The sequence below is a fragment of the Triturus cristatus genome, chromosome 2_1 (assembly GCF_964204655.1).
Source record: "Triturus cristatus chromosome 2_1, aTriCri1.1, whole genome shotgun sequence".
NCBI classification, from domain to species: Eukaryota; Metazoa; Chordata; class Amphibia; order Caudata; family Salamandridae; genus Triturus; species Triturus cristatus.
In genome coordinates this window covers 1,159,702,611-1,159,729,424 of record NC_140581.1, presented here as the reverse complement: position 1 = coordinate 1,159,729,424, position 26,814 = coordinate 1,159,702,611, and positions in this window count along the sequence as shown.

The following is a 26,814-nucleotide window of genomic DNA, read 5'->3' as shown; positions in this document are numbered from 1 at the left end:
AGAGGAAGAGGAGGAGCAAGAATCAGAACAATTAGAAACGATAGCTTACGTAGGTAGAGGAGGACCCCATAATAATACTAGAGGCTTTAATGATCCGATACGTCCGATACGTCCAGAATGTAATAGACATTTTCAAACCCCTATGTTAAATACAAGATCCCCTGAACACCTATTCCAAGCCGCTGATAAATTACTCCGAGATCGAAGGGGGTACCACATGCTCGATTCCATGGACGAACAAGAATTAGCTAGGTCAGCAGTACAATGGGCTGACAGTCCCAGCAAATACAGTGATGATGCACTAGCACACACGTTTCTGAACCTTGCCCCAGACGAACAGCGTTTAGCTAGTATATACATGATTCAACACCTCCTTATATTATACAAAAGCCAACACTCCGATCCTGGACCCTTACCTGACATATTGACAGAACTACTCACGAATAAATGGAGAGGGTCAGGTACTGATTTAATTAAAGAAATTCTAGAATTTCGAAACCAGTATATAGCTTTCGTATGCCCAGAACACGTTCCAGTTCCCACTATGGGAAGAAAAATGTATCACATAGATAGACTGAATCCGTTACGCGAAGTACACCCAATCAGAGGTGAAGGTAATAACTTTACACGCGTGTTTGTGTACACGCCTATAACTAAAATTGAATTATTAGAAATGAAGAAAGTAGTACCCAGCCATGACAAGGATCCAGCAGGTTTCCATCGTGAGATAAAAGACATGTTACTCATGGGAGAGTATACCTATCCCGACATTATGAAAATATTGAAAGTGTTAATGCCTGCCGGTGTTTACGAGAAACTCAAAGAAAAGGAATGGGAGGTGGGAGACCAAAAGATAGATTGGACAGCATTAAAAAACGAAGAAAAGGCCCGAGCTGCAGGATCAGGGCTTGGGGAAAAGACTACAGCACTACCAGGATTACTAGTGCAGGTACTGCCACGTTTATTAACTACGAAAAAGGAGGACTGGGGTGCAATCTCAGCCTGTAAACAAAAGCAAGATGAAGACACTAGTGATTTCTATTCCCGATTTGAAAAATGTTTTGGTATTAATAGTGGCATAAAAGCAAGTAGCGAGTCATATCCACATCTGTTTGTGACAAAATTAGTTGAAAATTCCCTGCCGCAAGTTAAGAATAGAGTATTGAAATTCGAGAGTACCTGGCAAGGTAACACCCCGTCACAGATGTTACAGATGTTACAATATCACCACAATAGAATTAGAGAAGAACAAGAACACGAACAAAGACGTATGAAAGATACAAAAATGAAAATGCTTGTTGCTCAGTCAGTTCCAGCTGATGGTCATAAAAAGGGTGATTCCACAGGTCCGACGAAAGGGACATGCAACTATTGTAAACAACAAGGTCATTATATACACGATTGTCCAGTCCTGAAACATAATATTGCCACAGGTACAACCCAGGAAAGACCACGTCCACCTAGACAGGATCAGAATCAACAACAAATCCCTCAGCATGCACAACCTAGGTCAGCTCCGCAACAACTAGCTCCGCAACAGGCAGCTCCACAACAGACCGTAGCACCACCTCAAGTGCAGCCTATTGCTGCCACACAAGCAACAACACAACAGATGTATCAGTATGCACAAGCAGATTATCCCGATTATCAGCGATACACATGAAATAGCCTAGAGAGGGAAGTTGGCTTACCCCTTATCGAGGTTCCTGTAGACCAAGAGGGACCTTATGTACATAGTGAACTATTAGGGGAAGACAGAAAGTTTTTACTTGATACAGGGGCAAGCAGAACAACTATACGACGCAGTGAAGTTCCAGGGGCACCCCTCTCAGGCTCACAGAATATTTCCCTTGGATTCTCAGGAAAACCTATAATTAATGAAGTAACGCAACCCCTTCCACTTACGGTTGGTCCATTGACACGTACTACAGATTTATTGCTTACTAAATCATGTCCAGAAAACTTGTTAGGAATAAAAACATTGAAAGCTCTAGGAGCTATAATATGTTGTTCTCCGGAAGGAGTACGATTATTTTTACGTGACTTTAAAGGTCACTATGTGTCCAGAGACATGGATCACCGGCTGCAGAATTTACCTACACATTTATGGGCACAAGGCCCAACTGATGTTGGTTGCATGAACATTACACCATATCGAGTCACACTAAAAACAGGAGTAGTACTACCACGAATGCGACAATACAAGTTACCACCAGATGCTGTTGTGGCTTTGCTGCAAATCATTGACGAGCTCATTGCACAAGGAGTGGTTGTAGAAACCGACTCCAATGTATGTAATTCCCCGATAATTCCGATTCTTAAAAGAACGGATCCAAAAGCACCACCAGTATATCGATTAGTTATTGATCTGCGCGAATTAAATAAATGTATTGTACCACAATACCCTGTGGTCCCAGATATCTCTTCATTACTAACAGCTATTGATTCAGAAGCAACGTTCTTCACTGTAATTGATCTCAAGAATGCTTTCTTTAGCGTCCCAATAGATCCGGAAAGTCAATATCTGTTCGGATTCAGTTTAAATGGACAAAGTTTTAAATTCACACGCGCACCTCAAGGATTCACAGAAAGCCCCAGCATCTATAGCCAAGCACTGAAACGAGAACTTGACAGTATCCACATGCCAGTTAACACTGCCTTGCTTCAATATGTCGATGATCTGCTGATCACCGCCCGAAGCGAACCTGAATGTGAAAAAGCGTCACTGACGGTTTTAAAATTTCTGGCCGACAAGGGGCACAAGGTGTCCCCTTCTAAGCTGCAATTCTGTGTCCAGCGAGTTGTTTACCTTGGGCACTCGCTGTCCAAGGAGGGAAGACAGCTTACACCTGACCGCATCCAGTTAATCGCTAACATGCCACCACCCAAGACACAAAAGGAGGTGCGGGCTTTTATAGGTCTCACTTCATACTGTAGGCAGTGGATCCCTCAATATGCATTTCTAGCAAAACCACTCATCCAGTTGACAACACAGGAGGCAGCCACATCGACTGTCCTCCCTTGGACTCAAGAACATACACATGCTTTTGAAAGCTTAAAGAAAGCTTTATGCCAAGCACCTGTTTTAGCAACACCATGTTACAGTAAACAGTTTACACTCTTTGTTACAGAACGCGACGGTACTGCCTTGTCAGTACTCACTCAGGAACAAGCAGGATCACACAAACCATGTGCTTATTTCTCTAGTACATTAGATCCAGTAGCTCAGGCTCTTCCTGCGTGCCTGAAATCAGTCGCAGCAACAGCTTTAGCAATCAGACAAAGCGATGCTATAGTGTTAGGACATCAATTGACAGTACAAGTACCACACGCAGTAGAGGTTCTCTTGAACCGCACACAAACACAACACTTGACTATAGCGAGACTCACCGGTTATGAATTAACATTGTTCCAGCCACACATAGAAATCAGACGTTGTAATACGTTAAATCCTGCCACACTTTTGCCAGTAAATGGAACAGATCCATTAGCGCATGATTGTATTGAAGTCATTACTATCACGACGAAACCCAGACAAGACTTGACAGATATCCCTTTATCAGATCCAGACTTGACATTGTATGTAGATGGTTCATGTATGAGAACAAGTACAGGAGAGTTAGTGGCCGCTTATGCAGTCACAACAGACACTGAAGTCATTGAAACAAATTGTATTAACACTTTGTCAGCTCAAGCAGCAGAGCTCATCGCTCTGACACAAGCCTGTATTCAAGCCAAAAATAAGAAAGTCAACATATACACAGATTCACGTTATGCATTCGGAGTCGTCCATGACTTCGGCGTACTGTGGCGAGAGAGAGGTTATTTAACTTCTCACGGTGCCCACATCCAACACGGACCCCTCATTCAAGCCCTATTAGACGCGATTCATCTACCTACTACAATATCGATTATGAAATGCAAAGCCCATACAAAAGTTACCGATATCATTTCTCAGGGTAATGACCTAGCTGACAGAACAGCTAAACAGACTGCTCAGAACCAGACTCATACAACTGACGCGACAAAGACAGTAGTTCCGACACCAACACATTGCATGACAGTTAAGGATCCCGCCTTTGATGTAATTGACATACAGACACATGCTACACCAGAAGAAATAAAGAAATGGACTGAATTAGGAGGGATCCAAACGGATCAAGGATGGATGACGAAGGAAAAATCTATATGGTTTCTTCCCGACTCCATGGTTCAAGTCATCATTAACACAATACATAGTCCAGCGCACCTAGGAGAAAAAGCTATGCTAGATAGTATTCAACACATTTGGTTCAACAAACACTTGCGAGCAGCAGCCAAACAGAAAGTACGTACCTGTATGATATGTTGTCAGTTTAATCCAGGTAAAAGCATCCCCGTAGAACAGGGTGGATTTCAACCTCCCGATCATGCTTTTGAAGTCCTCCAGATGGATTATATCCAGATGGAACGATGTCGAGGATTCAAATATGTTCTCGTAGTTGTCTGTGCTCTTTCCCGTTGGACAGAAGCCTACCCGGTTTCAGATTACACTGCCCCGACTACTGCCAAACAGTTAGTTCGAGAATTCTTCCCACGATATGGTTTGCCACGTGTTGTCTACTCAGATAACGGCCAGCCATTCTCATCCGAACTAATGAAACACGTTTCACTTTTGTTAGGTTACCAATGGAAATTCCACTGTGTCCGACATCCCGAGGCAGCAGGTCTCGTGGAACGTCATAATCAAACCCTGAAAATTAGATTGTCCAAAATATGTAGAGAAAAAGGTGTCGATTGGATAGTAGCCTTACCAGTTGCGCTCTTTTACATGAGAATGGTAGCACATTCTCGAACAGGGCTATCCCCGTACGAGGTGATCTTCGGTAGACCACCAAATATGTGGGGGACGCCTATACCTCGCAAAATCACTGATGTTGACTGTAATATGCTGACAGATTACCTGGCTTCCTTGATGTCTGCACTACAATCTTGTCGTTCACAGGTAGCTGCAGCTTTTCCCGATAACACTGAGGTGAAGCCCCATGACGTGGTTCCAGGTGACCTGGTTCTGGTACGGAATTTCGACCGGAAGACCCAACTGGAGCCTAGGTGGAAATCACCTAAACTCGTTCTACTAACAACAAGGACAGCCGTGAAGATCGAGGGACGTAAAGGGTGGTTGCACTCGAGTCATATCAAGAAATTTTATGGACTACCGTCCAGTGTGAACACTCAGCCCTGCATTCCCTCACAGACAGACTCAAAGCTCCCCTTGGTTGAACAGACAAAAACTGAACTTTATAAACTGAAATTAAGGTCTAGCAAGTCAGACAATTTGATTGTTTAAGTCCTCTCCAAGGTGAATCGGTTGAATTTGTCTCTGACATGTATCCTCTAGACCGGAATAGAGAAAGAAATCGACAGATGCAGCTTAAAAAGCATGCGTATTGTAAATCACTTCGTAGTCATTGCACAGTAACATTATTAATTTTGTTTTTTCTAAGTTTTCTGATCATCATAACTAGTGTACTGCTTCATATGTATTACCCTATTCCTAAGCGTGCTTACAATGTTACTGCTGAACATTCTTTTAGCGAATTACCTCCGCATGAGTTGTCTTATAGATTTGCGCTGCGCAACAACACATTCATTAGTATGTTACATCATTCCCATCAGACCAGCAATGCTACAAATTGTTGGATATGTGGCCGACTCCCTCCCTATCAGAACTATAAGGGAGTTTTGCCCCTCTTTCCATATCCGTTCACACACAATGGCTCCTGTGGAGCATGGTTTAGTTTGATTAATTCCTTAGATTCAAATTCAGTAGTTTATCAAGACAACTGGGTATGGGAAAACCTGAACCTAGTTTTGCTTAAAGTCTGCTACCCTAACAAGGAGGGACTTCCCAAAAGAACAGGAACTGATCTAGAAAATGAAGTATATGGATTAGGTAATTTTACACTTAACCTCATGATCCTGAATGTTGAATCCGAAGCCACACCAATCTTGCCCGCTATGTCAGTATTCCCAGTTAAAGGGGAATTATGTGTAAGAAAGAATGGTTCCATACACATGGGCCATAGTAAATGCACCACTGTGATAAAATTCAGTGATCAAGGCAAGTCTACATTTAGAGCTTCCCGTCATTCCTACTTCATATGTGGCCAGACCGCATATATACGTCTACCTCTAGATTGGGATGGTACCTGTTACATAGCATTCCTTCTGCCACCTGTTTTCCTAGCTCCTCCTGATTATCACAGAAATACCCATTTAGTACACAATAGACAGCAGAGAGATCTCCCGATTGTCGATTACACTGAAACGGCATGGGAGCAATACACAGATTTCAATAAAGGTTTCTTTCCCTATATAGGTACAGTCACTAATAGTAAGTTGATACATAGATTAACTAGAACCCTTGAAGCAGTAGTGAACGAGACTACTTCCGCCTTAGGCAATTTAACAGAAGAGCAGTCTGCTATGCGGATTGTTGTGCTTCAAAATCGTCTTGTCCTTGACGTCATCCTGGCCGATAGGGGCGGAGCTTGTAGGGTCATCGGATCAAGTTGCTGTGTTTTCATACCAGAAAATTCGCCGTCAGTATATAAAGCCATAACTCGCCTTCATAAGATTGTGAGCCAGATACACCAGAGTCCAGGCACCTGGACTTGGTCCGGTTGGTTCTGGAGCGTGTTGTCAGCCTGGGGATGGAGGATCCTATCCTTCCTAGGTATTGGCTTTCTCATACTATTCAGTTGCTGCTTATGTCTACAATGTGGGCCAGCGATTTGTGGTCTGTGTGCCACATCGTGTATCCCGCATCCAAGTTTTCGTTCAAGATCCCGGAAGAAGAAAGAAGAACAAATGATGCTATATGAACAGATCGATGGATTGATGAAGATCGATATCTCCTGAGGGTCCGTAGGGGACAAGGAGGGAATGAGGAAATATGAATTTTGTGATCAGTTATGTCCCCTATCGTAGACCCCAACGGCTCCATGTGCATGCTATAAGTACATGTATGTTCCCTCCAGTTCTAGTTATGAAGACGCAAATACATGTGCGTCCACCGTCAACATGTCCTCTTTCAGATCCGCCATGAATGGGTCAGATATTCCATTCCTAAGTATGAAAGGCCACCGACTTTATGTGGTTCACTTTCCACATTTTTACAGATTCAGGCGAGTAGGCCCTGAATTCTGCCATCAAGCCTTTTCCTGCTTTCTGCCTCTGAAAGCTCCAGTCCGAGCCTGCATCTGTATCCATGAACTTTGTCCTACTCCCTGCGCGGCTAACGGTGCCTGATCCAGCCTGTTGCCTGCCAAAAACTGTATTTCACCTTCAAGATTATCTGCTCCGCTCCTCATCCGATGCATTCCTGTCTAGTAGTTTAGGTAAACATTCTTCCAGCTACCGTGCAAAGGGCCAGGCCTCACTGTCCTCATGCAAGTAATTCATAGCCCCTGTTACCATGGAAGATTCCTGCCCCCTCGCATCTCATGTAGACACTTAGACGCTTGTACACGCACCAACAGTCAGTATAGAATAGATTCTGTCCGAGAGACCTTTCCTTTTGGATAATACAGTTCTTTAAACATAAGATATTAGATATGATTTGGGATTAGGTTGACATGACCCCCAGACTTCTGTCTCCACATGTAGAGCTAAATGTCAAGTCCCCTTCACCCTCTAGTTGCACGTCAATCACACGTCATGCGGCTGCGCGCGCATCTCTGCCAAATATTTCTGCTGACATTGCAGGATTCTCTTATGGATCCACCCACTTGTGACATCATGTATAATGACGTTTTCTAAGTTACGCCTATATGTCCGCCTTTTTTAGTTACGTATGCATATTTTATCTATCTTATCAACTGTTACGCCTCCTGCATCTGTTTCACTGTAATGCATTTCTTATAACAATGATTACCTGTCAATAATGTATTGCCTTCCTTCCTGAACCTCCATGGTGATGGAATTTGAAGCCTGCAGTTCGAACTGTATTTCCTTTGTAGAGGAATAAAGCCTTTTAGAACCTCTAATACCACGGATTCTGCCTCTTATATTTACTGAGTTATTCTTACTAGACTTTACCGCATAAAAAATAGTACCGGTAATGAAATATTTACCACAAGTGTTCTGTACCACTACCAAGAAGAATTTGGTCATTGTTCTAGACCTATAAGTCATCTAAAAAATGTCTTCAAGCAAGTATACTAAAAGGATATTGTGTATATTTCAATAGATGTTGTAGTTAGTTGTCTACTGGATTCTGTAATGAAATAATCACCACTCAATCTGAATTGTAAGCCCTGCTGACCGCAGTGTAGGCCAAAGGCAGTGGTCATTAACTCCTCACAGCCACGTGCCGTTGGATTTGAAAGCACGGAGTTGGTTGCACCTGATTGGAGGGGGTACACACAAATCATCACAGACTTTAACTTCTGACATCCTCAATCACAGAATCAAGACCACGTTTCACTGTTCCGACCTGCTGTACCGCGGTGTACTCCACCGACTGCAGTCAGCCAAGCCCAATTATCATGTGCAGCAGTTAGCTACGGAAGCACAGATTCTGATGCACCTCAACGGAGGGAGTTCTGTGAAAAACAATCAGCAGGTAATATCGGACGTCGTTCATTTTGGGATCAAGACACCATTCCACTGTTGGGACCTAGAGTTGGTTGCACCTGGTCGAAGGGAGTACCGTCATCTCCACTCTCAGATGCAGTTCTAACATTGTACATTGTGGGATCAAGACCCTGTTTCACTGTTCGGACCTGCTGTACCGCGGTGTACTCCAGCAACTGCAGTCAGCCAAGCCCAATGATCATGTGCAGCAATTAGCGACGGCAGCAGAGAGTCTGATGCACCTCAACTGAGGGAGTTCTGTAAAAAACAACAAGCAGCAGGTAATATCGGACATTGTCCGTTCTGGGATCAAGACACTGTTCCACTGTTGGGACCTAGAGTTGCTTGCACCTGGTCGAAGGGAGTACCTTCATCTCCACTCTCAGATGCAGTTCTAACATCGTCCATTCTGGGATCAAGACACCGTTCCACTGTTGGGACCTAGAGTTGATTACCCCTGGTTGAAGGGAGTACCTTCATCTGCAGTCTCAGATGCAGTTCTACCATCGTCCATTGTGGGATCAAGACACCGTTCTACTGTTGGTACCTGTTGGACTACTGTGTTATTAGTATACAGAGCACTCCACGGTGCTCGGCCTCAGGCTGGGCGCTGTCTGCCTGTGTCGTGGTAGCCAGTGTTGATCTCGGGAGCCTTCCCAGCTCGCAGACCTCGACCCAAAAGCTTCCGCCAGCACGTGGTGGGCCCTCTTTCACATACGGCGGTGTCGAAAGGTGAACTGTGGGGCATATGTGCGTCACAGCGGCTATGACGGTTTCTGGGTGCCAGCAGGCTGAGAGCATTATTCCCACCGCCACCTTTGCTCACGGCATCAGCCTCGTGGCGGTGTAAGCTGCGCAGACCTGACAGACATGTTCGTCATTCCGGAAGAGAACCACACTCAGAGAAACGTGCCTTGTATTCATACCCCTACGCTAGCCTAGTGTACACCGAGCCAGCCCACTACGCTAAAGATTTTGGGGGGGGGGCATGTACGCACTATGTTTTCGTAATCTTCCCTACTGACTGTACTATCATGGTTGCGTCCATTGTCCACTTCACTCAATAGACCATCAGTGTATGTTGACATGTACATGTCTGTGCTCTGCATACTCAAGTCTGTCTGGCACATCCCCTTAACACTTTGCACGGTATACTTTTATAATCGAGAATCACTTGCCACCTTCGCACATACTTTGCTCCCATCTGTCCCCGCATTCTGCATTGTGTGGCAGAGGTGCTATGTTTGGTTTGTGTACATGGCTAGCCACGGTTCCCACAGTACGTAGTGTCATTGTGTCTGCTAGGTGTACATGTTGTTTGTCATGTTGTATGTGATTATATAAGGTAGCGCGTTTATTTACGAGCAGTGGTTTCTCCCATTTACATTTCGCTGTGTTAAAGAGGATACAGAACTTTCTCACAGGTGAAAAGTGGGACCACAATGGTAGTCATTCATTACTATGCAAGAATGTCCAACTGCACAACGCTTCTAACCTTACAGCCCCCAATCGTGCGTGCTTTCTTAAACGCACGCCAACTCCCACAATCAGACCAACATTCACACAGCTTTCTAACGGCAGTTATCTGCCTCTTAATAACATGGACTGCTACGCAATGTGAGCTGGCATACTGTATGTCCTTACTGTTTCAAACCGGATAACTTCCTGTGGCAATCTCTATTCCCACCCACACAAAGCAACTCCCAAAGTTAAACTTGGCCTTCAATACCTACTTTGAAAACAGATTTTATTAAATGGAGCAAACTGAAAGCGCTTTTGTTTCAAACAGAAGTGCCCCTCACTTCTCCAAAAGTAATTTATCGACTGTGGATAGCACGAACTTTAAGTAAAATACACTCCCTTTTAAATACGAACCTCCCATTACACTTTGTGAATTGTTACACAATTTTCAACACATCTGATATTTAAGCTCTGGCACACTATTTTAACACTGTTTCCTCTGGCCTTGTCATAGGCTTTCAAACTGTTTTTGGTATAATACCAGACTTCATTCATTCGATCATCTCTGGAATAACAGGAACAGTGCCCATAATTCTCGCTCTGTTTGCGACCATCCTACTAATGTCTTGCTTGTTCGCTTACAACTGTTTTTTAAAAATTTTAATTCACTTACTGTTGTCACCTGGAGCTGCCCTGCACCCCGGTCCGTCGCGGCAAGTGCCGATCGAACGGAGGGTGGACCTCGGGCTTGACTCCTCCCCCTCCCCCCACCACTTCCGGGGCACTGGGGTCAAAAACACTGGCTTGGCGAACGCGCAGCGGATGCAGCAGAGTACTGCTAGTACTGCTGAGTTGCGGTTCGAAGGACCAGGAAAAACGCTAATTGTCTTGCTTGTTCGCTTACAACTGTTTTTTAAAAATTTTAATTCACTTACTGTTGTCACCTGGAGCTGCCCTGCACCCCGGTCCGTCGCGGCAAGTGCCGATCGAACGGAGGGTGGACCTCGGGCTTGACTCCTCCCCCTCCCCCCACCACTTCCGGGGCACTGGGGTCAAAAACACTGGCTTGGCGAACGCGCAGCGGACGCGCGCAGCGGGCGCGCCAAAGGCAAGCCCGTCTGCGCCCGTCCGCGCCCAACCGGGACCAGGGGCCACAATCCCTGGCCCCCACGTATCCCAGGTCAGGACATACAGTTCATTAGACATCTACAACATTGGGGCTAGGGCAGCTGTCCACTGCGCACACATCTATGCACCAGCCGACCTTCCCCCCCATTGCCTTGGATGTAAACACTCCTTTTATAACACCACAGTACTACCCACGACGCAGGAATACCATATGTATTTATTGAATTGTAGATCACTTCCGAGACATAGTACACAAATCGCTCTACTACTTGAGGAGCGCAAGCCGGACGCCGTCTTTTTAACAGAAACCTGGCTCACCCCCCATTCAGAGCCACACATAATCTCTGCCTTACCCCCTGGTTTTCAAATCCACAGACTGGACCGGACAGAGGGTAGAGGAGGAGGTCTGGCTATTATTCTGAAAGACCAGTACCAGTGCCGCATTACGACCGAAACCATCCCTGAATGCGGGAGCCTAGCTTTTAGCATCGAATTTACTGCTAACAGCTCCTTCTCTGGCACTCTAATATACCGTCCCCCAGAGCCGGCTAAACTGTTCCACAAACCTCTTCCCGATATCATAGCTAAACGAGCCATGGCTTTAGCTAATTATACTATGCTGGGAGATCTTAATTTTCATTTTAATTCTTCCATGGACCATATTGCTATAGAACTAACTGACGATCTGGCAGCCCTACAGCTAATTCAGCGGGTCACAGCCCCTACCCATGAAAAAGGCAATTTACTCGACCCAATTTTTAGCAACTGTTTCGAGTTGATGGTGGGTCATCCCATCTCCCTTCCCTGGTCCGATCACTTTTTAATCCCGCTGACCTAGGTCACCAGCAAACCCTCCACGCCTGCCCCCCAAGTAAAAGCTATGAGGAACTGGCCTAAACTTCCTGTGGAAGTGTGGTGCAGGAACTTAGAATCCACCCGCCCATCCCTCCATACAGACCCTAACTTGGCGAACAAGGATTATGAGGGCTGGATTACAAACTCACTGGAGACTATTCTTCCCTGTCGGAAAGTCACATCAAAGAGACTGCAGAAATCAGCACCCTGGTTCTCAGACACCCTAAGGGAACAAAAACGCCTATGTAGGAAACGAGAGCGAGCGTGGCGCCTAGACTCCCTACCGGAGAAAAAGTTGCAATATAGGGAAGCAATCAAGGCCTATAGAGACGGGGTAAGGGAGGCCCAGGCTGCCTATTTTGCAGACAAAATCGTGGAAGCCAAGTCCAAACCTAGGGAAATTTTTCACCTGGTTAAAAAATACACCAGATTAAATACAGCTACACCTCTGCCAAAAACGCAAGATCAGTGCAATGAGCTAGCGGAATTTTTTCATGATAAAGTTTCTCGGATTTATTCCTCTTTTTCGACAGCAACCTCAAATTCTGGAGGTGCGGAGGAAGCACCCTCGACACATCCCATCCTCCCAGGCCAACCAACTTTAGAACATTTCCCACCTCTAGACCTCGACACCCTGAACATGCTGGCTCGGCAAGTCAAATCCGGCTCTCCATTTGATCCAGCTCCACCGGAGATTATGTTGCGGACAAGTCTAACCACTTTTCCCGTAATTCTGGAACTATTAAATTCCTCGATCTCATCTTGTATCATGCCCACCATTTGGAAAAGAGCCATGGTACGGGCATTGTTAAAAAAACCAAATCTTGACCCAGAAGACCACGCCAATTATCGCCCCATTTCATTGCTCCCCTGGGCAAGTAAGATCCTGGAAAAATACATAAACACCCAGCTGATTCAGTTCCTAGAGAACAACCTATTACTAGATACGACTCAGACAGGCTTCAGACCAAGGCACGGAACTGAGACTGCGCTGCTGGCAGTCACTGAAGAGTCACGGAGGATACTGGATCAAGGAGGATCAGTGGCAGTGATCCTCCTTGACCTAAGTGCTGCCTTTGATACGGTCAGGTATACCACCTTACTGAACCGTCTCCTTGACATCGGGGTAACAGGCAATGCACTGAGGTGGTTTGACTCTTTTTTGACTGACAGATCGTTCCAGATCTTTGACGGGGACACAGTGTCAGTCAGTAAATCACTGAGCTGTGGGGTTCCGCAGGGTTCCTCCCTGAGCCCTGCGTTGTTCAACATATACATGAAACCGCTCGCTGGGATCGTCGAACCGCATGGTATTAAGATCATATCATATGCGGACGATACCCAGCTAGTGGTTTCATTGACGAAGGAGGGCAACAGGCAAAATTCGTCAGGCTTGATGAAATGTCTGGAGGAGGTTAAAGGTTGGATGACAGCCTCCTCCTTAAAACTCAATGGAGACAAGACTGAGCTCATGCTTTTGGGCCCAGCATCACCAGTATCATTTACCTCCTTATGGCCCTCATGTCTGGGTACTCCCCCTATCCCCAAAGAGAACGTAAAGAGCCTGGGAATTTGGTTGGACAAAAGTCTTACATTTACCCACCAGGCCACCAAGTTATCTGCCACATGTTTCGGCCTGCTCAGAACACTCAGAAAAGTTCTGCCTCTTTTACCAATGGAGGCCAAACAGGTGGCAGTACAAGGCCTGATACAGTCCCGGTTGGATTTTAATAACGCCCTCTACGTGGGAGCCCCAGAATCGACTCTACGGAAGTTACAGGTTGTGCAGAACTGCGCAGCCCGTACCCTGCTTAACATTCCACGTACGCAGTCAGCTAGACCTGGACTAAAAAGTCTTCACTGGCTGCCGGTGAAGCAGCGAGTGGCTTTTAAGGCACTATGTATTTCACATCATGCCTTCTGGAAAACAGGTCCAGCAATAAATGACAATCTAGTCACCCGCTATCACCCAAGCAGGAATCTACGCTCCACTGAAGCCTTTTTGGCCGTGGTTCCGAAAGTTAAGAGAGCTAGAACTGGAGGCAGAATGTTCACTCTGAATGCCTCAAAACTGTGGAATTCACTCCCTCTTCAACTCAGGTGCAACCCCAACCTGCAATCTTTCCGCAAACAATTAAAGACCCTTCTGTTTGCTAGGTCCAACCTGTCCTAAACTTCTGCCGTACTTCCCAACTCTGTCTACATCCTCAGCGCTTGGACGCCCGTGGGGCAGCAATCGCGCTTTACAAATCGGTATACAATACAATACAATACAATATTTTAGCTTGTAAAAAATGGCTGCGTTCCCTGTGGTAACAAGCATGTCTGACAGAATACGCGTCTACGCGAAGCTACATCAATACCGTGAAAAAATGGAACATCTTTTTGGCTGCCTGCCTCTATCTTTTATCGGAGACCGCTACAACATGACATTTATTTACACATATACAATCTGCGTGCAACCATCTTTTTATTGCGAAACTTGTCCAATCGACTGGCGAATAGATCTATACCCTGCCAACATCCCAGCAAAGGATCCCGATATCAAGCAGGTAATGGAGTATCTTGAAAACCATGATCTTGATTGTTCGGGCAGTGGAGCAATGGCGGATGCAACGCAAAAAGGTATCCTGGCGGAATGGGATTTCTCCACAGCCGCGAAAGATCTCCTGCAACGTGCGACCTTTGACAACATCGCAGATTGCCTGCCAATTCAAATTGCCGCTCCAACATTCGAGGAACAGTACTCTCCCTTCGACGAAATGAATTGGATCGCTTCGCTTTTCTCACACGATGGCAACAATCGCCTCTTGGAACATTACGCATCTACAGCCGCTGAAGAACTTCCGGACTGCAATCTCCAAGACTTGTAAGAAATTCACTGTATTCTTGGATTGATTTTTTCCAACTTTTTTTACTTTTTCCTATAAAAACTTTTTATACACTTCAATTGAACTATTTCATATAATAACTTTCTAAGTCTGCTTAGGCATTTGAACTCTGTTTTCATTATTGCCCCTTACGTCTCCAGACTAACCAGGGATGGGTGATGTATGGCCTGTGCAAATATGCTATTTACTTGCTAAATTAGCCTAAACCCGACATCCATTTTGAAATCATGTCTATTCTTTGTACACAAGTCTCTCTGCCTGCCTGTTATCCACGAAGCCCTTTCACACAAATTAGCTCATCCTCAGCCTCTGCTCACGAGCTGGCGATCAAGATAAAAAAACACGGCATTGTTTAGGAACTGGTTGGCACAGTGTGGTAATCGTATCCTACCTTTATTTTAATTCTACAATTTACAGTCATTCATGTCTAATAGGTATTGTTTATGTCACATGAAACTGTAACATGTAATGTGGAATTGACTGATGCAGGAGCTTAGGTTTGAATACAGCAGAAGCGGTTGGAGTTTGCCTCAGCTGGATGCCTTAGCTCTTGCACCAGTGGTTCTATTTATGGCACTTAAATAAAGACACTTTATATATAACTTGCAGACTCCATCGCTTTATCCTACACAGCCACTTTCTTAAACACACCTGATTTCACCATTTGTCTTCTGTGGCATTGCAACATTCTGCATTATATTCTTCACAATTATTTCTTTATTCTTGCTTGCCAAAACACTCCATTTGAGTCTTCAGACTGGTAGGGGTGAGTAGTTTGCTTCCCACTCCCGCTACAGTCTAAACCCATACTAACACCACTTGCACAGCTATGCTACAGCAGCCAGTATGCTACAGCGCCCAGAGCACATCAGTTTACAGCAATCAGCTCACGGTGTCATCCCCGAGTGTACCGGCACCTTACCTCAGCACCATCTCACTCTGGGCAAGACAGAACTTTCACACCGGTAGGGATGAATACATCGCTTCACACTCCCTGTAAAGCACACCCTAACCACCCCACAGGGCTCACAACACTCCTACCCTCCTCTTTCCTACTCTTTTCACCCTTTGTTCCCCTTACTCGCGTCAACAGAATCACAAAATGGCTGCCAATACTTCCTAGTTGCAACCGCTCGCACCGCTCGCAGCCAATAAGCAGCAAGCTTGTGCTCGTAACGCCTCAGCCAATCAGATGGCAGAAGTCCGAAATATCGATATCTGTGAATTTCGATCTCTCTCCAAAACTACTGAACGGATTTACACCAAATAAACAAAAGCGTGCTTTCTAGACCAAGACCCTTCTCCCTGCCAAATTTGGGGTAATTCCGTTCACCCGTTCGACCTGTAGCCTGGTCTAAAGTTTCCTATGGAAATTACCATGGAGAAAACTCGTTTTGGGACCCCCCTTTTTTCTCAGCCCCCCTGATGAATCACCCCCACACTTTCAACATAGGAGCTGATATGAAAAAAGAATTAGTTGGGAAATTTTCATGAAGATTCCTCAAACGATGCCAGAGTTATAAGCAAAATAAAAAATGCTCTTCCTATGGAAAATTGGTCCTAACTATAACTACCCACTGGCAAAAGCCAGTAGGATATATATATATATATATATATATATATATATATACATATATATACATACACACATATATATATATATTTATATATGTGTGTGTGCGTCTGTGTATGTGTGTCTGTGTGTCTGGGTATGTGTATGTTTGTATGTATATATATATGTATATATATATGTATATATACGATTGTAAAAATATATCTATATTTCCAACAATATGCATATAAATAGACATGTATATATATTTATATATATAAAGTTCAAAAGAACAAGAAAAACGCACTCTTGGAGGTTGCTCGTATTTTTACTAAGCCATCGTTACGCGTTTCGACACAGCAGTGTCTTGGTCACACGATATCCACAATGTTTTCAAACAACCATATATGCACCTAAACATAGAAGAAGTACTACCATTTTCTGCATCTACAATATTGCAACTGGTCGCCATCACACAGCTTACTTCAAGTATAAGCGATAACAGAATTGAATTCCTAGATACTCTCATCACAATCCAGAATGGCAGTATGGTATCAAGCCTACACCGGAAGGAAACCTCCGGGAATAGCCTACTACATGCCCAAAGTGCTCATCCGGAGTCACTGAAATGGAGTATTCCATTTGGTGAGCTACTCAGAGCACGGAGAAATTGTAGCACTGATGATGATTTTCAGCAGGAACAAAACATCATGCTATGTAGATTCAGAGAACGGGGCTACCCTGAATGGGTGCTTACCAAGGCCAAGGACAAGATTAGGCACACCAGTAGATCTCAAGCCCTTGAGTACTCTGCCATATATGACCAAGAAGAAACACCTGTAAGGATTATAACCACATTTAATCAGGAATCCAAATATGTCCAAAAAATTCTAGCCAATAATTGGAGAATCTTGAAATCAGATTCCATAATTGGCAGTAACATCAGTGACAGACCCCTTATTACCTACAGGAGAGGGAGAAACTTGAAGGATATGTTGGTCAGGGGAGACATTACGGAAAACCCCAATAGAAACCCATTCAATCTCAAGGGTTTCTATCCATGTGGCCATTGCAAGGCATGCAAATTCAGCCACATGATGAAAGAATTTGAGGTTACACGATCAGGTCAAAATAAAACCATAGCACAGTTCCTCACTTGTAGCACTAACTTTGTTGTATATATTCTGGAATGTCCGTGCAGACTCCGGTATGTCGGGAGTACAACATGCATGGTTAAGAAGCGGATACTAGAACATCTAAGAGCCATTTCCAACTTGGATCGCAACTATCCGATTGCACGACATTTCCAAGACAGACACCAGTCCAACCAGTCTCTTCTCAAGTATTTTGCCATAGAACAGGTCAATACATCAAAAAGAGGGGGAAACAGGGAGCTAGCCCTCAGGAAGAGAGAATCGAAATGGATTATGGAATTGGAAACCAGGTTTCCGGGAGGGCATAATCTTGATGAGGAACTGGCAACGCATTTACATGATGACTGAAGTTGTGTACCTATCTTTTCATGCCCTCTATTGCCTCTTCTTTGTTGCCATTTACGGTGACTCTTCATGTTATTGCATGGCAACCATAGCATTTCTCAGGTTGTTTAGAGTAAAATGTAAATTTTGAAAAAATGTAGAAATGTAATTTTGAGCTAATAATATTCTTCTTGGGCTATTTGTAATTTTATCATGTTTTTTCTATTATCCAGGAGGAAAGGAAGGGACCATTCACGTCTCACGGATACGGCACCGGTTCCCTACCCTTTTCTTCATGAGGATGCCACAACACGCCCAATAAGATAAGGACTGCACTTATGTTATTCACTGTTCTTTATCTTTAGTTGCACAGATCTTTTCACATTTATTTTAGGCTCAATGGACTGCCTGCACTGCCAATTCCCTCGCCCGCAGCACTAAATGGCTCTCAGTTAGTAGTACTACTGTCTCCTACTACGATTTTGCTATCAGGCTGTTGATATATCTGGTATGGAGTCGTTTCGTGAGTCTTTATGAGCAAATGTAAAATAGAGGCACTAGTCCTCATTAATCACCATTAAGGCACGGAGCCTGGATAATTCCAGAGGCTCGTAGCATGCTCATAAGACACCTACCTTCACTTACCAGTACGTAGATCCGGTTCACGGCACTAGTCCGCCTGGCATGTTGATTTAAACCGGGGCACATGGCTGCTGAAGCCCTGGTTTGTTATCGTGACTGTTACAATCGATAAAGATTTGCAAATTCAATTATCTCGTAATTCGAGAAACTTGGACCACGGGGTTAAACCAATGTTTATGAAGTATGCTAATATGTATGAACTGTACAAATACTTTGATGCATTTTGTTTTGTAAAAAGATTTCTGCTTTATCGACTAGAGAACACGCATGAACCTAAGTATGAGATCTAGTTTGTAACCCGTTCCAAAATGGCGACCAGTTGCAATATTGTAGATGCAGAAAATGGTAGTACTTCTTCTATGTTTAGGTGCATATATGGTTGTTTGAAAACATTGTGGATATCGTGTGACCAAGACACTGCTGTGTCGAAACGCATAACGATGGCTTAGTAAAAATACGAGCAACCTCCGAGAGTGCGTTTTTCTTGTTCTTTTGAACTTTGTTGGATTATCCGGCCGTGGGTTCGCCGGACAACGCACCACCTGACAAGGGTTTTCATCCCGGAAGGACCTGACGGTATTTGTTTATATATATATATATATATATATATATATATATATATATATATATATATATATTACCTACTGGCGGTCGCCAGTAGGTAGTTATAGTTAGGACCACGTTTCCATAGGAAATCTGCAACATTCTATTTTGAATAACTTTGGCGCCGGTTGACGAATCCTCGCGAATTTTTCAAAATAGGTGGGGCGCTACGCTCCGCTCCTACCCTGAAAGTCTCGGGGGATTCGTCAAGCGGGGGCTGAGATAAAAGGGGGGTCCCAAAACGCGTTTTTCCCATGCATTTTTTCATAGGACCTTTAGACACAGCTACAGCCCGAACGGCTGAACAGAATTACTTGAAATTTGGCAGAGAGGTAGTCCTCAGGTCAAGGAAGTGCCTTTTGTAGGTTTGGTGTAAATCTGTTCAGTAGATTCTGAGAAAATAGCCTTTAAATCATACATATATCTGTGGCAGCTTACGGTGCGCTTACGGTGCGCTTACCGTACGCGTACGGTGACGTGCGCGAGCGCGATTCTGATTGGCCCTTAGATCTTAGTAAACATTCGAATCGGTCGAAACCAGGAAGCGGCGGCCGCCATTTTCTCTCTCGCACTCTGACAAGGGGTTGAAAAACAAAGGCCAAAAACATGTAAAGGGGCTGTTTACACAGCTCCCAAGCACCTAGCCATGTCGAGGGAGTCCCCAACGATCCCCCAAGTGAAAAAAGGCAATTTTAATTTTTTCGAAAATTTCGCCGATTACGCTTACCGTACGCGTACGGTAATAAATAATAAAAAAAAAAAAACTATATCCACATTCTCCCCACCCCGTGAGCAAAAGGTGCCCGAAGGGCACCTTTTGTGCATGGCTTATTTGAGCTAAACCAAACATATATTTTACCTGTCACAATGATGCTCATCATATGTCCTCCATGTGCGCACGGTGCGCGAAGCGCATCGTGCGTTCATGGCCCATCTAGCGTAACGTGGGCACGCGGTGCGCGAAGCGCACCGCGTGCTCACTGTGCGCGCACGGTGCGGGAAGCGCACCGTGCTCGCACGGAACGAACTGCGTTAAGTGGGCGCGCACGCCACAAATGGCGTAAAGTAACTTAGCATTTAAAAAACCGTACAAATTCCCTGAAAAAACCATAGGTTTCACACACGTTATAGTTAGGAATTAGCATTTAAAAAACCTTGCAAATTCACTGAAAAAACCATAGGTTTCACACATGTTATAGTTAGCTGGACATTTTACTGATAAAAAACCAATGAAATTCCCCCGTTATAGTTACTGTAGGCAACTATAACTCACGCGACCGTAATCCTCTGCTGATGACATATGTGTCTTTATGAAAAAAAAATATTTGTAATATATGTATAGCTAAAATTTAATGGAAGAAGACATGGGCAAATAAGTGTCTAAATACAGTATTAGCATCAGCAGAGGATTGCGGTCGCGTGAGTTATAGTTGCCTACAGTAACTATAACGGGGGAATTTCATTGGTTTTTTTTCAGTAAAATGTCCAGCTAACTATAACATGTGTGAAACCTATGGTTTTTTCAGTGAATTTATATATATATACATCACCACTCCAACTTCCCCAAAGAAGAGGCACGCACACTGGTCTGTGGATATGGGGCTGATTTAATGGTAATCCAAGTCGCCCTCGACCCCACAGAGAAGAGAGACGCGTTTCGCCTATATATATATATATATATATATATATATATATGCACTGAAAAAAACACAGGTTTCAGGGACGTTATAGTTAGTTGGACATTTCACTCATACAAAACCAGAGAAATTCGGCTGTTATAGTTAGTTGAGCTAACTATAACTCGGGCCCCCGCAATGCACTGCTGATGACGTCACATATTACATCACTCATGACATGGTCAGTGACATCACTGATGACATCAATGATGACATCTCAAAAGACATCACTAATGACATCATCCAGTGACTGTGAATCTGTAAAGATTAAATATGTTTTTTATATATATATATATATATATATATATATATATATATATATATATATATATATATATATATATATATATATATATATATATATATATAATCTACTGGCGGTCGCCAGTAGATAGTTATAGTTAGGACCGTGTTTCCATAGGAAATCCGCAACATTCTATTTGGAATAACTTTGGCGCCGATTGATGAATCCTCGCAAAATTTTCAAAATAGGTGGGGCGCTCCGCTCCGCTCCTACCCTGAAAGTCTCGGGGGGATTCGTCAAGCGGGGGCTGAGAAAAAAGGGGGGTCCCAAAACGCGTTTTTCCCATGCAATTTTCCATAGGGACCTTTAGTCCAAGGTACAGCCCAAACGGCTGAACAGAATAACTTTAAATTTGGCAAAGAGGTAGTCCTCAGGTCAGGGATGTGCCTTTTGTATATCTGAAGTCAATCTGTTCATTAGTTCCTGAGAAAATTGCAGTTAAAAGTACATATATATCTATAAGCGCGCTCCGTGCGCGCACGGTGTGCGCACGGTGACGTGCACGAGCGCAATTCTGATTGGTTGTTAGATGTCAGTAAACATTCGAATGGGTCGAAATCAGGAAGTGTCGGCCGCCATTTTGTCTCTCGCAGTCTGAGGCAGTGAAAAACAAAGGTGGAGAACGTGAAAAGGGGGCATGGTGGACAGTTCCTGACCCCCTAGCCTTGGTCAGGGGGTCACTGAAGGACCATTTGAAAATGCGCATGGTGCTCGCACCGTGCGCGCACGGCACGGACAATGCATCGTGGGTGCTCGGTGCACGAAGCGCACCGAGTGCCCACAGAGCGCCCACAGAGCACACACGGTGCGCGAAGCGCACCATGCGCGCACGGTGCGCACACAGTGAAAAACCTTGAAAAAAAAAATATATTAATAAATACATAACTTAACATTTAAAAAAACGTACAAATTCACTTAAAAAACCATAGGTTTCACACATGTTATAGTTAGCTGGACATTTCCCTCGTAAAAAAACAATGAAATTCCCCCGTTATAGTTAGTGCAGGCAACTATAACTCACGCGACCGCAATCCTCTGCTGATGACGTCAGATCACTGATTACATATGTGTCTTTCTGAAAAATAAATATTTGTAATATATGTATAGCTAAAGATTAATGGAAGAAGACATGGGTAAATAGGTGTCTAAATACAGTGATGTAATATCTGACGTCATCAGCAGAGGATTGCGGTCGCGTGAGTTATAGTTGCCTGCACTAACTATAACGGGGGAATTTCATTGTTTTTTTACGAGGGAAATGTCCAGCTAACTATAACATGTGTGAAACCTATGGTTTTTTAAGTGAATATATATATATATATTCACTGAAAAAACCATAGGTTTCACACACGTTATAGTTAGGAATTAGCATTTAAAAAACCTTGCAAATTCACTTAAAAAACCATGTTTTTGCACTTTACATGTTTTTGCACTTTGTTTTTCAACCCCCTGTCAGAGTGCGAGAGAGAAAATGGCGGCCGCCGCTTCCTGGTTTTGACCGATTCGAATGTTTACTAAGATCTAACGGCCAATCAGAATCGCGCTCGCGCACGTCACCGTACGCGTACGGTAAGCACACCGTGAGCGCACCGTAAGCTGGCTCAGATATATATATTGATTTAAAGGCTATTTTCTCAGAATCTACTGAACATATTTACACCAAACCTACAAAAGGCACTTCCTTGACCTGAGGACTACCTCTCTGCCAAATTTCATTAAATTCTGTTCAGCCGTTCGGGCTGTAGCTCTGTCTAAAGGTCCTATGGAAAAAGGCATGGGAAAAACGCGTTTTGGGACCCCCCTTTTATCTCAGCCCCCGCTTGACGAATCCCCCCGAGACTTTCAGGGTAGGAGCGGAGCTCAACGCCCCACCTATTTTGAAAATTTCACGAGGATTCGTCGACCGGCGCCAAAGTTATTCAAAATAGAATGTTGCGGATTTCCTATGGAAACAGGGTCCTAACTATAACTATCTACTGGCGACCGCCAGTAGATAATATATATATTTTTTTATTTTTTTCAACAAAGTTTTAGTCGCACACATCAATCCTTGGTTTCTTTTGCTTTTATTTACAAAAACAGAGCCAGTCTGTCAACCGACGCGTTTCGGCTTTGCAGCCTTGGTCACGGTAGGGAAACACTCCTCTCCTCATCTGTTTTGTAGTGTTGCTAATTAAAAATACAACCCCATTGACTTCTGGGAATTGTAGTTTTTTTACAAAATGTCCCAATGACAGCGCTAACATTTTTCGTATTCGCATTTCAAATTCATGGCATTTCTGGTATATTAATTGTTTACATGGCCTATTGCAGTTTGTATAGTACAGCGATACAAGGATAAATATATAAGTGTTTATCTTAAATCTAGAGTGATTCACGTGTAATGATTTTTGGTAATAGTACCACTTCATTGTCTCTAGTTTTGCTGTCCGCTATTTGTTTTAGATTAGTACCTATTTGCTCATGGCCAATTAATATACGGGTACGATTACTCCTTATGTAGTTGTTCATTTAATTTTCTTGTGGGTATTTGTCTCAGTTCCTGCTTTATAGATGAATGTACATTTCTTCATCGTTATTCAAACCTCTCGGGGTCTTTGTTCGTAGTCGTATTATGTATTTTGATTCCAACTGTCGCAATTTCTTTTTCCTATCCCCTGCTCTCTCATTTGATGGTATTGTGTCCAATCCAAAGTATTCCATCTTTCTCCAATCGTTGTTTTGACACTTGGCAAGATGTTTTGATGTTGCGTAGTTAGTGTCTTTATTTTTCACGGCTCTAATGTGTTCAAGTATTCGTTTTTTAAGCATGCTCGTGGTGCTTCCAATGTACTTTTTGCCACATGCACATTGTATTACATATGGGGAACAACCTTTACAACGCAACTTTTACAACGCACTACCTTTACAACGCATTTTTTACAACGCATAATCCATTACAACGCATGACATTACAACGCATACCATTACAACGCATTTTTAAAAACTACCTTTACAACGCATTCCATTACAACGCATACTACCATTACAACGCATACCATTACAACGCATAATATTACACTACTCTATCCAACACTTACTCTACTGTTGCACCCCCTGGAGTTAGAATAGTAATTTTTACCCCTATACTATCCAACACTTACCCTACTGATGCACCCCCTGGAGTTAGAATAGTAATTTTTACCCCTATACTATCCAACACTTACCCTACTGATGCACCCCCTGGAGTTAGAATAGTAATTTTTACCCCTATACTATCCAACACTTACCCTACTGATGCACCCCCTGGAGTTAGAATAGTAATTTTTACCCCTATACTATCCAACACTTACCCTACTGATGCACCCCCTGGAGTTAGAATAGTAATTTTTACCCCTATACTATCCAACACTTACCCTACTGATGCACCCCCTGGAGTTAGAATAGTAATTTTTACCCCTATACTATCCAACACTTACCCTACTGATGCACCCCCTGGAGTTAGAATAGTAATTTTTACCCCTATACTATCCAACACTTACCCTACTGATGCACCCCCTGGAGTTAGAATAGTAATTTTTACCCCTATACTATCCAACACTTACCCTACTGATGCACCCCCTGGAGTTAGAATAGTAATTTTTACCCCTATACTATCCAACACTTACCCTACTGATGCACCCCCTGGAGTTAGAATAGTAATTTTTACCCCTATACTATCCAACACTTACCCTACTGTTGCACCCCCTGGAGTTAGAATAGTAATTTTTACCCCTACACTATCCAACACTTACCCTACTGTTGCACCCCCTGGAGTTAGAATAGTAATTTTTACCCCTATACTATCCAACACTTACCCTACTGTTGCACCCCCTGGAGTTAGAATAGTAATTTTTACCCCTATACTATCCAACACTTACCCTACTGTTGCACCCCCTGGAGTTATAATAGTAATTTTTACCCCTATACTATCTAATACTTACCTTAAATGTAATTTAATATAATGCGTTGTAATGGTATGCGTTGTAAAGGTAGTATGCGTTGTAATGGCAATGCGTTGTAAAGGTATTTTTTAAAAATGCGTTGTAGTGTCATGCGTTGTAATGTCATGCGTTGTAATGGATTATGCGTTGTAAAAAATGCGTTGTAAGTGCATGCGTTGTAAAAGTGTGCGTTGTAACGTCATACATCCATTACATATACGACAAATTGTGTTGTGCATGTAATTCTGTGATTTATTTTTATTGTTCCGCCCTCAGGGTCAGTGATCTCTTTTTTGTTTGTGGCAATTTTACATGCTTTGCAATTTGAACATTTTTTAAAGCCCGTCTGTTGTTGTGTCAACCATGTTTCTTTTATCGGTGTGATGAAATGACTTTGTACAATTTTGGCCTTTATTGAACTCGCTTTTCTGTAAGTAACTTTTGGTCTTGTTCCAATTATTTTTCCAATGTCGTTGTCTTGTGTCAACAAGTGCCAATATTTTTGAACAATCTTGGTGACTTTTGTACTTTCCTTACTATATGTCAGAATAAGTCTAGGCGCTTCTCCATTATTTTCATTCTTTAGTTTGTTGTCTTCTGCTTTGTCTTTCTCTTGTTCCATCTTCATTTGTTGTTCTTTTTCTGTTTTGGACATCAGAATCTCATCATGTGTTTTCTGTTCTACCTTTTCTTTGGCTTTATTTAAGATTCTTTGTCTGTATCCTCGGTTTTTTAACCTCTCGGCACTAGCTTCTATTTGGGCAGTTGCATCACATTCTTTTGAGCAATTTCTTTTGATCCTCAAAAATTCTCCATAAGGAATGCTGTTGACAAGAGGTTGAGGATGGAAGCTCTTAGCATGTAAAATGCTATTTGTGCTGTCTTCTTTCTTTGTAAAGTAGTTTGTATTTTACCTTCATCTATGTACACTGTAGTATCTAGGAAATTAATCCTTGTTTTGCTCGTTGTGCATGTGAAGGATAATCCAATTTGATTTTCATTCAATATGTTGAAATATTGCATAAATTCTTCCTTCTTTCCGTCCCAAATTATAAATAAATCATCTATATATCGTACCCACAGTACTATTTTTTCCAAAGATAGATGATTTTCAGGGCCCCAGGCTATTTCCTTTTCCCACCACCCCATCGTAAGGTTAGCAAAATTTGGGGAAAAGGAAATGCCCATGGCAGTGCCGCAGAGTGCCGCAGAGTTGTTGATATAGTTGGTTGTCGAACAACTGGATGACACCATGAAATACAAGAAATTGATTTCAAATCCTATCAGCAAAATGGTTGTGGATCTCAGAAAAAACCTGGATGAATGGAAGTCACAAAATCTCATTAACGAAGAAGAACAACAATATCTGTTCAAAGAATTCCCCCACCATACCAACTATTTACTTCTTACCAAAAATCCATAAAACTTTAATCAACCCTCCAGGAAGGCCCATAGTATCATCCTGTGACTATATGAAAACATGTCAACATATGTTGACTATTTCTTAGCACCCATTGTGAAAAATCTCAGTTCATACATACAAGACACGGGAGAATTTTTAAGAACACTCGCTAATATCACTTGGAATCCAAATTTCATCATGGCCACAATTGATGTCGTGTCATTATACACTTCCATCCAGC